A 12,709-nucleotide genomic window follows, 5' to 3' on the forward strand; every position below is an offset into this window, starting at 1 on the left:
AAGGATATAACTTGTTCAAAAAGAACAGGAGGAACAAAGGGAGGTGGGGTTGCACTGTATGTGAAAAAGACATTTCTCTGCACAGAAATACTGGAGCATGAGATTGGGAGCCCCATTGAGAACATCTGGATCAAAATAAATGGAGCAAATAAAGAAGCACACTATTTCTACACTGAAAACAACTGTCCTGCAAAGTTGGTGCCTTTTCCTGCATTGGTGCTTCTGGGGCGGCTAAAATAAACCTTTTCCTTCTGACAGTGATAAGGAGCCTTTTCATATCACTCTCAGGAGGTTTGTCCCAAAGCCCCGTGTAAAGCTGCAGGAAGAGCAGAGAAGGAAAGAAACGGGCGGGAGGGGGATTGTCAGTCCTCCTGAGAAGCCGCCTTCATCTGGCCTCTCTCCCTCAAGAGTCACCTGGCAGCAGCTGGTGTCTTGCTCTACACAGAGTCCTGGCTCTTTGCTAAGCAACGACATGGACATATACACTAGAGAAGTTAGTTTAGCAGGTAAAGGGTCAGGCAGTTTTACCAGGCATGTAGGAGGTTTTTCAGGGAGAGGTCTGGGGAGCAGCCAAGGTCAAAAACTGGGAGGTCTGTCAAATTGAAACACAGGCAGAAAGCAAAGTCAGGTGGAAGTCCAGGAGTCAGTAGCACAGAGGTCCAAACAGACAGCAAGGTCGGGGGAAAAACAGGATGCTAGAGACTGGAGCTGAAGATGAGTTGCTGTTTCCAGCAGCTCTCAAGTTCCAGTTGAGAGCTGGTATTGCCAGAGCTACCAGAGCCCCACCCAGGGCTCAGCTGCGTCACATTAGAGGCTTGTCAGATGTTCTCATGAGGGGAACACAACTCATCGGTAGTCATCTTCAGTAAGCAAGCACTCCATTTCCTGGCTGCTGTCCTATAATGGATCCCATGGACCCTCACCCCTGAAGGTCCCAGATTCTCTTGGGTAGTGCCAGGGTCTTCTGAGGGGCCAACTGGATCTGAAGGTTCTGGCTCCTCTGAGGATGACTCCAGTGGCCGCTGGACACCTGGGACCATGACGACTGGTTTCCAACTTTTTTTGGGCCAGTGGGCAGATTTAGAATTTTGAGAAAGTGTCATGCATGCCAGCACAAAATGGCTGCCATGGGGGGGGTATCCACTTACAAAATGGCTGCTATTGTTGATGCAGCCAGTCATATAACACCTATTTCACAGAAAGGCAAACTGGTGAGGCTAAAAGACAATAAACTTGCCCAAGACACAATACAAGGCAGATGTGGGGGTCTGAGCCCCAGAACAAACCCTCCAGTTCTCCCTCAGTCAGGATAAACTCTCCCCAGACCCTAAACACACCAGATCCACTGGTCTCGTGTCCCCAGACCATAAGATCCACTCACATTTCTCTCTTGCCCCTCCCACTCGCATGCAGTGTAGTGGTAAATTGTGAAGTGCTCACCATGACATAGCCATAGCCCAAAGCGGAGGCAGTGGCGTTGATCCAGATCAACAAGCCAGTTCTGGCAGTTTTCATCTCCACCAGGAACAGGTCTTTGATAAAGCTTTGAGAGCCAGTGTGGTGTAGTGGTTAGAGTGTTGGACTGGGAGTCAGGCAATCCGGGTTCTAGTCCCCACTTGGCCACAGAAGCTCACTGGGTGACTTTGGGCCAGTCACAAACTCTCAGCCCAACCTACCTCACAGGGCTGTTGTTGTGGGGATAAACTGGAGAGGAGGAGGATTATGTACATCGCCTTGGGTTTCTTAAAGAGTAAAAAAGGCGGGATATAAATTTAATTAATAAATAATAAATAAATAAATAAGCTAAGAGATGTAAAGCGCCCATTCCAGACCAAGCCACCCCATAATACCGTACACCACCACAGGGAAAGCTCTCAACTATATATTTTTATATATCCCCCCGCCCCCCATGCCAGTGTAAGGATTGCAGCTCCATTCAGAGGGAACGGACATCTGGGGGTGGGAGAGACAACGCCCCCGCTAATCCAGAGGACCCGAGGCTTTGAACCCCGTGAGCGCAGTGGTGGCTCTGGGCACTGCCTTGCCTACCTCCGCATCAGGCCGTAACAGAGGGAAGGGAAGGGCCTTCAAAGTGTGGACCAGCCAGGAGAAGGCAGCTGGGACATTGTACAGAGGCAGGCTGGCTGGTTTACCATCTTGTTGGCCTGCCTGGGACTGTGTTGCTGCTGGAGAAAAGCTCCCCCCGCCCTGGCTGGAGCTGAAGTTGGGGGGAAAATACTCCCCCAGGCTAAGTACTGCCGATTTGAGCTGGCTGGGCCCAGGGTCCCTGGGAAGCCTCTTGCCTGCCCAGCTCTGACACAGGGCGGCAGCGCCCCCAAAGGCGGGGGCACTGCTTTGCGGGAGACGCAAGGGCAACGGCACCCCCCTAGCATTGGCTGATTGGTTTTGCAGTTTCTCTGTGGGGGTTGGTTGTTTTTCTGTTTAGGATCTTGTTACGTGCCTGGGAGAGAGGATATATGGCCAAGTCGGGGTGCTGGAGGGGGCCCCAGTTAGTGTGGTTATGGGTCAAGGGAGATACACATTGGGAGGAGGTCTAGCCAGGTTAGGGGGACACGGCCCAGACAGTTAATGGCTGTGCCGTGTTCTGGCCCTCCCCCCAGCTACATGTGTGGCGTTGCCCTATCAGCCTGTCCTTGGGCCTCCAGATGCTGCTTTTGAATGCCAGATTGGCTCAAAATAAGACCTCCCTCAGCCATGATTTAATTGTGGATGAGGCAGCCGATCTGGCATGCATAACCGAGACCTGGGTGGGCGAGCAGGGTGGAGTTGGCCTCTCCCAGCTCTGCCCACTGGGGTGCTTGGTTCAGCATCAAGGAAGACTCAAGGGCCGGGGGGGGGGGGGATTGCTATGGCCTGTCAGAGTTCCATCTCCCCCTGCAGGCTCCCTGTCCATGTGACTACTGGTCTGGAGTGTTTGCACCTTGTGTTGGGCAGGTGGGACAGGCTGGGGACTCTGTCGGTGTACCGCCCACACTGCTGCTCAACAGCCTCCCTATCTGAGCTGATAGAGGTGGTCTCGAGTGTGCTGTTATGACCCTCCCCCCCAGGCTGTTGCTCCTGGGGGATGTCAACATTCACACCAAGGGCACCTTGTCTCAGGATTTCATGGCCTCTGTGACAACCATGGGACTCCTCCCAACATGTCATTGGCCCAACACATGTAGCGGGGCATTCGCTAGACTTGGTTTTCTCAACTAGACATGGAGATGGTGGTCTGAAGGTGGGGGACTTTGCATCAGTCCCCTTGTCATGGTCAGATCATTGCCTGCTGAGGTTTGGACTTACAGCAGCTTTTCCCATCTGCAAGGGTGGGGGACCTATAAAGATGGTGTGTCCCTCAACCCCCCCCCCCCCCCGGAGGCTAATGGACCTGGATGGTTTCCAGCGGACTCTGGGAGGTTTCTGGCTGATATGGTGGGCTCTCCTGTCAAAACCCTGGTTGATCTGTGGAATGCAGAAATGACCTGGGCGGTTGACATGATTGCTCCTGAGCACCCTCTCCTGAGTAGAGCTTGTACTGCTCTGTCGTACACCCCAGAGCTGAGAGCGATGAAACAAAATAGGAGACGGCTCAAGTACAGATGGAGAAAAAATCCTAGCGGATGCAATCGAATGCTGGTATGTGCCTATGGTAAAGTATATTCAGGGGCAGTGAGGGCTGCAAAAACATCATCTTGCTGCCTCTATTGAATCTTCTGCCACCCAGTGGAGCTCTTCAGAGTTGTTCAGGGGATAGCACATGCCGGCCCTAAAGACAGTGTAGACCCATTTGAGGCCTGCTGTAATGGATTTGCTAGGCACTTCCAGGATAATCATAGAATCATAGAATAGTAGGGTTGGAAGGGCCCTACAAGGCCATCCAGTCCAACCCCCGGCTCAGTGCAGGAATCCAACTCAGAGCATCCCTGACAGATGGCTGTCCAGCCTCGTCTTGAATGCCTCCAGTGTGGGAGAGCCCACCACCTCCCCAGGGAATGGGTTCCATTGTCCTATCGCTCTAACAGTCAGGACGTTTTTCCTGATGTTCGGCTGGAATCTGGCTTCCTGTCACTTGAGCCCATTATTCCGTGTCCTGCACTCTGGGATGATGGAGAAGAGATGCTGGCCTTCCTCTCTTCCTGTCTTGGACACAAAAAGGGAAAAGAGGCTATGGAAGGAAGACTCCCCAGTGGTGGTGACCTGCAAGGTCTGTGCCATGTTTGTTTTCTTGCCTGAGAACAACATGGCCTACACCTGCAACAAGTGCAAGTTGATCACGCTGCTGGAAGAAAAAGTAAGTGGACTGGAGCGGCGACTGTTGACCCTCCGGGGAATAAGAGAACACGAAGAGTTCTTGGACAGAATGGGGGAACTACAGCAGCAAAGGGCAGACCAGAAGCTTGAAGAGCAACAGCAAGATGAGGCAGAAGTGGGAAATGCTGAGCAGAAGAAAAATGGAGTAGAGGATACTCCTTGGAAAAGGGTGACAGTTAGGAGAAGAAGAACTAGACGCTACTCTGAACCAGTGAAAGCAATGGAGCTGTGGAACCGATTCCAGGTACTTGCGGATGAGACTGGAGGACAGCCTGCACAGGAAGAATCACAGGCTGAAGGTCAAACAGAGGCGATGAAACTCAGGCCTACAACAAGAAGAGAAGAGTGGTAGTAGTGGGAGACTCCTTGCTGCATGGGATCGAGACCCAAGTATGTCGCAAAGACCCGTGGACTCAGGTATGTTGTCTCACAGGAGGGTGGATTAGAGACATGACTGAAAGGTTTGTTCAGTCGTTCAGTCGTGTCCGACTCTTCGTGACCCCATGGACCATAGCACGCCAGGCCTTCCTGTCCTGCGCTCTCTCCCGGAGCTTGCTCAAGTTCATATTCATTGCATCCGTGATGCTATCTAGCCATCTCATCCTCTGCCGTCCCCTTCTCCTTTTGCCTTCAGTCTTTCCCAGCATCAGGGTCTTTTCCAGGGAGTTTTCTCTTCGCATTAGGTGGCCGAAATATTGGAGCTTCAGCTTCATTATCTGTCCTTCCAATGAGCACTCAGGGTTGATTTCCTTTAGGATGGACTGATTTGACCTCCTTGCAGTCCAGGGGACTCGTAAGAGTCTTCTCCAGCACCACAGTTCGAAAGCATCAATTCTTCGGCGCTCAGCCTTCCTTATAGTCCAGCTCTCACAGCCATACATTACTACTGGGAAAACCATAGCTTTGATTAGATGGACCTTTGTCGGCAAGGTGATGTCTCTGCTTCTTACTATGCTGTCTAGGTTGGCCATAGCTTTCCTCCCAAGGAGCAAGCGTCTTTTAATTTCATGGCTACAGTCACCGTCTGCGGTGATCTTGGAGCCCAAGAAAGTAAAATCTGTCACTGCTTCCATTTCTTCCCCTTCAATATGCCAGGAAGTGATAGGGCCAGATGCCATGATCTTCATTTTTTTAATGTTGAGTTTCAAACCAGCTTTTGCACTCTCCTCTTTCACCCTCAACAAGAGGCTCTTGAGATCCTCTTCGCTTTCTGCCATTAGGGTGGTATCGTCTGCATATCGGAGGTTGTTGATAATTCTCCCAGCAATCTTAATTCCGACCTCTGATTCATCCAACCCGGCATTTCTCATGATGTACTCTGCATATAAGTTAAATAAGCAGGGTGACAATATGCAGCCTTGTCGTACTCCTTTCCCAATTTTGAACCAATCGGTTGTTCCATGTCTGGTTCTTACTGTTGCTTCTTGACCCTCGTACAGGTTTCTCAGGAGACAGGTAAGGTGGTCTGGTACTCCCATCACTTTAAGAATTTGCCACAGTTTGTTGTGATCCACACAATCAAAGGCTTTAGCGTAGTCAATGAAGCAGAAATAGACATTTTTCTGGAATTCTCTTGCTTTCTCCATGATGCAGCGAATGTTGGCGATTTGATCTCTAGTTCCTCTGCCTCTTCGAAACCCAGCTTGTACTTCCGGTAGTTCTCGGTTCGCATACTGCTGAAGCCTAGCTTGTAGGATTTTGAGCATCACCTTGCTGGCATGTGAAATGAGCGCAATTGTGCGGTAGTTTGAACACTCTTTGGCGTTGCCCTTCTTTGGAATTGGAATGTAAACTGACCTTTTCCAGTCTTGTGGCCACTGTTGAGTGTTCCAGATTTGTTGGCATATTGAATGCAGCACTTTAACAGCATCATCTTTTAGGATTTTAAATAACTCGGCTGGAATACTGTCATCTCCACTAGCTTTGTTGTTATTAATGCTTCCTAAGGCCCACTTGACTTCACTCTCTAGGATGTCCGGCTCAAGTTCAGTGACTGCACTATCATGGCTATCAGGGACATTCAGATCTTTCCTGTATAGTTCTTCTGTGTATTCTTGCCACTTCTTCTTAATCTCATCTGCTTCTGTTAGGTCCCTGCCTTCTTTGTCCTTTATCATGCCCGTCTTTGCACAAAACGTTCCCTTGAGATCTCCGATTTTCTTGAAGAGATCTCTAGTCTTTCCCATTCTGTTGTTTTCCTCGATTTCTTTGCATTGTTCATTTAAGAAGGCCTTCTTGTCTCTCCTTGCTATTCTCTGGAACTCTGCAATCAGTTGGGTATATCTTCCCCTTTCTCCCTTGCTTTTCGCTTCCCTTCTTTCGTGAGCTACTTGTAAAGCCTCATCAGACAGCCACTTGGCTTTCTTGCATTTCTTTTTCTTTGGGATGGATTTCGTTGCTGCCTCCTGAACAATGTTACGGACCTCCGTCCATAGTTCCTCAGGCACTCTGTCTATCAGGTCTAATCCCTGAAATCTATTCCTCACCTCCACTGTATATTCATCAGGGATATGATTTAGGTCATACCTGAACGGTTTAGTGGTTTTCCCGACGTTCTTCAATTTCAGCCGAAATTTTGCAAGAAGCAGCTCATGATCTGAGCCACAGTCAGCTCCAGGTCTTGTTTTTACTGACTGTATGGAGCTTCTCCATCTTTGGCTGCAAAGGACATAATCAATCTGATTTCGATATTGACCATCTGGTGATGTCCATGTGTAGAGTCGCCTCTTGTGCTGTTGGAAAAGAGTGTTTGCTATGATCAGCATGTTCTCTTGGCAAAACTCTATTAGCTTTTGTCCTGCTTCATTTTGTACACCAAGGCCATGCCTGCCTGTTATCCCGGTGATTTCTTGACTTCCTACTTTAGCATTCCAATCCCCTATGATGAAGAGGACATCTTTTTTTGGTGTTAGTTCTAGAAGGTGTTGTAGGTCTTCATAGAACCGATCAACCTCAGCTTCTTCGGCCTCAGTGGTTGGGGCATAGACTTGAATTACTGTGATGTTGAATGGTTTGCCTTGGATTTGTACTGAAAGGTTGCCTGTACTCATAAAGCCCACTGGCAGCTATCCCTTTCTTCTCATCCATGTGGGAACAAATGATCCCGCCAAGCGGAGCTACGAAGAGATCACATCAGACTTTGAAGCTTTGGGCAGGAAACTCAAGAACTTTGGGGCCCAGATAGTTTTCTCATCCATCCTTCCAATAGTTAGAAGAGGGATAGAAAGGGAACGAAAAATACCCTGGGTGAATGACTGGCTACGAAGGTGGTGCCGACGAGAGAGATTTGGATTCTGGGACCACGGGCTATACTTCCTGGAAGATGGGCTGTTGGCAAGGGACGGGTTGCACCTCACAAAGGGTGGAAAGAATGCGTTTGGCCATAGCATGAAGAACTTCATCAGGAGGGCTTTGAACTGAATCCTACGCGGAAGGGAGATGTAAAGTTGGGAGTAACAATGGACGTAGGTGCATGCACTGCAACAGAGAGAACAGCTCTGATAGCGCCCAATAATAGTCTTCAAACACATGTAGGAAGAAAGCCAGACTGTGAAGAACATGGTCTTGGATGTCTATATACTAATGCCCAGAGTATGGGAAACAAACAGAACGTACTTGAACTCTTACTACAAGAGGGAAATTATGACTTGATAGGTGTAACTGAGACTTGGTGGGGTGACTCTCATGACTGGAATACAGCGATTGAAGGATATAACTTGTTCAAAAAGAACAGGAGGAACAGAAAGGGAGGTGGGGTTGCACTGTATGTGAAAAAGACATATCTCTGCACAGAAATACAGGAAGATGAGCTTGGTAGCCCCATCGAGAGCATCTGGATCAAAATAAATGGAGCAAAGAATAAAAGGAACTTGGTGGTCGGAGTCTACTACCGGCCACCCAATCAAGGAGAAGACAAGGATGAAACTTTTGAAAAGCAAATAGCCAATGTTTAAAGGAAGTATGATGTAGTAGAGGAGAGACTGAAAGAACTGGCCATGTTTAGCCTTGAGAAGAGAAGACTGAGGGGAGATAGGATAGCACTCTTCAAGTACTTGAAAGGTTGTCACAGAGAGGAAGGCTAGGATCTCTTCTCGATTATCCCAGAGTGCAGGACTCGGAAAGCACTGAAACTGCCGAAACTCAGGACGCTGGGGGGTGATGGGCATCGCTTTATACTTGCATTTTTCAGGCAGCCATTAATCTTCGGGGAGGCGGTGGGGTGATTTGCAGGACTTCAAAGGCAAGCTTCTCAGTTTGTTTGTATTTGTAAATCCCAAGCTCAAAACAGGACACGATGAGGTACAGGGCAGCCAAATTCTTGCTTTGGCACAGGCAACAAATAACTCGGGTTAGCTTTCTTCGCTGGGGTCTCAAACAGGAAAACAGTCTTAATTTAAAGTTGTAACATCACTGACAGCGTCAGCCAGCCAGCTACACAGATCTCATTGTTTTTTCAAGACAGTTGCTCCAATATCTTCTTTTCTTCTCAGTCAGGTTGGGTCTCCCAGCTTACACAGTTTATTGCAGCTTTCAGGAGCATGGTAGTAGAGCGATTTTGGCTTGGCCAGGAACATGCTGTCTGGTTTCTCGGTCTCTTCAGCACACACTTAGGCAGTGTAACACTGGACACTCAAATCAGTGAGATTTCTTCATTGCAGGGAATCCCACGGCAAAAGCTTAATGGTTACGCTCTTCAGAAATCATATAGCCGATGGTCAGTAGCTACAGGCTCTATGCAATTTTAACACAGTTCAAAGCTAAACATGGTTACCTTGACAGAGATCTTCAACATGGTCTTTCCGCTTCATTCTGCTTTGGGACAGTCTTATGGCACACTTTTCACTCGAAGAGGGGTCTAGCCTGTGCTCTGGGGGCTGATTCTTCACCTTTATTTTCTATTTTGCCTTCATCTTCTGGGTCTTCATTTTCAGTTTCCATTTCTTAGGGATTTCATCTCAATTAGGCGAGGTGATGATGTTGCACAACTCAGAACGTTGTGGGCAATTTTCCTGCCCCCCCTCTCTCGGCGCGCTAGGCTAACAGCTACTTCTTCGGCCTTACACTCTCACGCTCCCACGCTTTGTTAAAAGCCAGACTGTCCTGCAACATTTTTCTAATTAACAGCCTCAGATCTTGTTTTTTTTCCTCTCAGCTCAACCTTGAGCTTTTTGCTGTTTTCTCTCTCTATTCTGAATCTTTTTTAAAAAAACCTTTTTCCTTCTTTGTTTGACATACATCTCAAGGGGGTGCAAGGTTTGCTTCCCCCACCACCCATAGCCTCCCTCCTAAATTGAAGACAGACACAATTAGGGAATGGGAATTGGTCAGTGAGTAAGGGGTCTCACTGGCCGACACAAGAGGATTTTTCACACCACGCACTTTGCTACTGGCCTGGGCACCCGGACGGTCAACGGTATGCTTCAGAAACCGCAGTAGCCACTCACACAATCATCATTCTCTCTACTGCATCCATATGTCCCTGCCACCCACTTTTCCCACTTTTCACCAGAGCGGAAAACGGCTTCCCCAGCTTCCTCCTGAGTACTGGCGTGCTCGGTACTGGCGCCCACTCGGGGGTGTGATCAGGCCCCCCTTCTACCCGCAAGGAGTAGGTTCTTTTTGCATACGAATACCACCAACACTGACCTTCTTCATGAGGCGGGGCCCTCTTTTTTTCTGCCCAGTGGCCTTTCTCCCTAAAGGCGGGGCCCTCTTTTTCCCATATACTTGCCTTTCTCCTGAAGGCTTCCAGTGTGGGTTTCAACTCAATTGCAGCTGCGATACAGGCAGGGCTCAAGTTCCTTCCTCCGCTTCCCAAGGTTCTCTTGCCGCTCGCTGCCGTTTGGGCGATCCCGGTGCAGGCTTTCTCCCATTCACTCGACAAAAAGGTCGGTGGCGCCAAGAAAGGGAGGCATGCGCCGAGCTCGTCTTCCCGGTGCGGCGATCAAGAGCAGGCAACTGCCACCTGTCTGGCTCAGAGCCTGCCACATCCGAGTCACGGCACCATTTATGTTGCAGAACCTAGAGTCAGAGAGACCACGGAGTGAAGGAAAAAGAGATTCTTTATTTAACGCGCGGGCTTAAGGCTGGAATCGTTTCCAAAGAGCCAGAAGCCCCGATTTACATTAGCACATTGGTTTTATAGACATTGTGACACATATGAAACGGCTCCTCCTCCCCCTCCCGCATGGGGTTGCAATCCTCAACATTTCTTCTCTTAGCACTATTGTTTATAATACAAGAACTGGGTTATAGGGTAGCCATGATAAGGAGAGAACAGAAGAGAACAGCAGAGAACAAGATATACAATTGTATGACCTTTGACAAGATAAGGAATTCCTGTGTCTCGTCAGCTTACAACAATATATTCAAGGGAGAAAGAGCTCAGCAAGAACATGAAGCATGAGACTGCATGAGGCTACTTAGTCTGACCCCTGATATGGCTGCTACAAGTGAACAACTTCATGAAGGAAGTCTGAAGAACAGAGGCAAACAGTGGTGACGAGATGAAATTCTAGGACTTATTGTCAAATAAAAAATTAACAAATCATCAGGGTTGAATGGTATCCACCTGAGGGTCCTGGAAGAACTCACAATGTCGACGATTGACCTTCTAAGAAAAATATGTTGCTTGTCCCCAAGATTGGTCTCTTCCAGAAGACTGGAAATAGTATGATGCCCATTTTTAAAAAGTACCCAAGAGGTAGAAGGTCAGCTAGCTTAGTGTCTGTTCTGGGTGAATTACTGGCAAGCAATTTTAAAGATACTAGAGTCATTCCAGTGACAGAAATGCTGCTCTTGGTGGAAACAGGAGGGGGTGATTCCCCCTCCCTCTGCAGCTCACAGAATCTGCTCCAGAGGGTGGGAAACCCTCTGGAGCAGATTTCTGGTTGGCATGGAGCACTACAGGGGGCAGAGAGAGGGAGGAAGTGCCAGCATGCTTCTGCCAGCGCAACATTGGGTTTAACCAAATACCTTTTGGGGCAAGACCAGATTTTTCAGGGTAGCAAAAACAAATTGTGAAGCGCTCCAAATGAGGTGAATGGGCATCCATATGACAAATAAGCATAAGTAAGCATAAGGTGATGTATATTGGGGCAAAAGAAACAAATACAATCCTGACTTCACATACACACTGATGGGGTCTTTGCTGGTGGGGACTGGCCAGGAAAGGGATTGTGGAGTCATGGCAGATAATTTGATGAAAAAGATGACCCCGTGTGGAAAAAAAGCAAATTGCTGTGGAAAAAGCAAATTGCTAGGGATCAAAAATAAAACTGCCAGCATTATACACATCTATGTTCTGGCTACCCTTGGAAAACTGTGCACAGCTCTGGTCACCATAAGTCAAGAAGGATATTGTAGAGCTGGAAGAGGTGCAGAAATGGGCAGCCCAAATGATTCAGGGGCTGGAGCAACTCCTCTATGAGAGAAGGTGACAATGTCTGGGACTGTTTAGCTTAGAAAGCAAGCAAGCAAGGGAAGACATGATAGCAGTGTAAAAAAATGGTATCTGGTGTGTAGAAAACTTCTCCTGCTCTCATAATGCTAGAACCCAACCGGGTCATCCATGAATTGTTGGGTGGGAGATCCAAGACACATAAAAGGAAGTTCTTCACAGAGGGTAGAGTTCAGCTGTGGAATTCGCGACCCTGAGATGGAGCGATGGTCCCCCATTTGGAGGGGATTGGACAAATTCATGGCAGAAACGGCTCTCTACGGCTACCAGTCCCCAGGGCTGTGCGCTACACCCAGCGCGGGAGGAGGACGAGCTGGGATGCAACGTGCTGGGGGACACAGGAGGGTGCTGCTGCACTCATGTTCCGCCTGTGCCCCCTGCCAGATATCTGGTTGGCCACTGTGGGGGCAGAATGCCGATTTCAATGGGTCTCCTTGGGACTAATCCGGCCTCTGGCCTCTTCTGTACAGGCCGCCTGCCTGGCACGATGCCCGAGAGACGTTAGGCCTTGAGGGGAGAGGACCACCCTCGCCCCAGCCCCAGCCCCAGCCCGGATGCGGCCCTCCCGCCCCGCTTGGCCCGGGCATCTCCTCCTGAAAGGGGCGCCGGCCTCGGCCTGGGTGGCCCTGGGGACGGCGCTGCGCCGAAGGGCGCTCAAGCCCCGCCGGCGCGGGCCAGGGACGCGAGACGACGGCTCGGGAGGCGCGCGGGCCGCCGCGGCGCTCTCTCGCGGCGCTCCGCCGGGGCCTTCGCCCGGCGCGGCCAGGCCGGGGCGCCTCAGGCCACGCTGCCCCGCTCGGCCGCGGGCAGGGCGAGCTTCGGCGCCCCGCTTCCCGGGCAGGGCAGGGCAGGGCAGGGCAGGGCAGGGCAGGGGCGGGCCCCGGCGGGGCGCCGCGCCCCCGCAGGCCCGCAGCGCGCCCCTCCCCGCGGCCAGGC

Source organism: Heloderma suspectum, chromosome 3 (genome assembly GCF_057233095.1).
Source record: "Heloderma suspectum isolate Gila_16-S chromosome 3, 16-S_ref, whole genome shotgun sequence".
NCBI lineage: Eukaryota > Metazoa > Chordata > Lepidosauria > Squamata > Helodermatidae > Heloderma > Heloderma suspectum.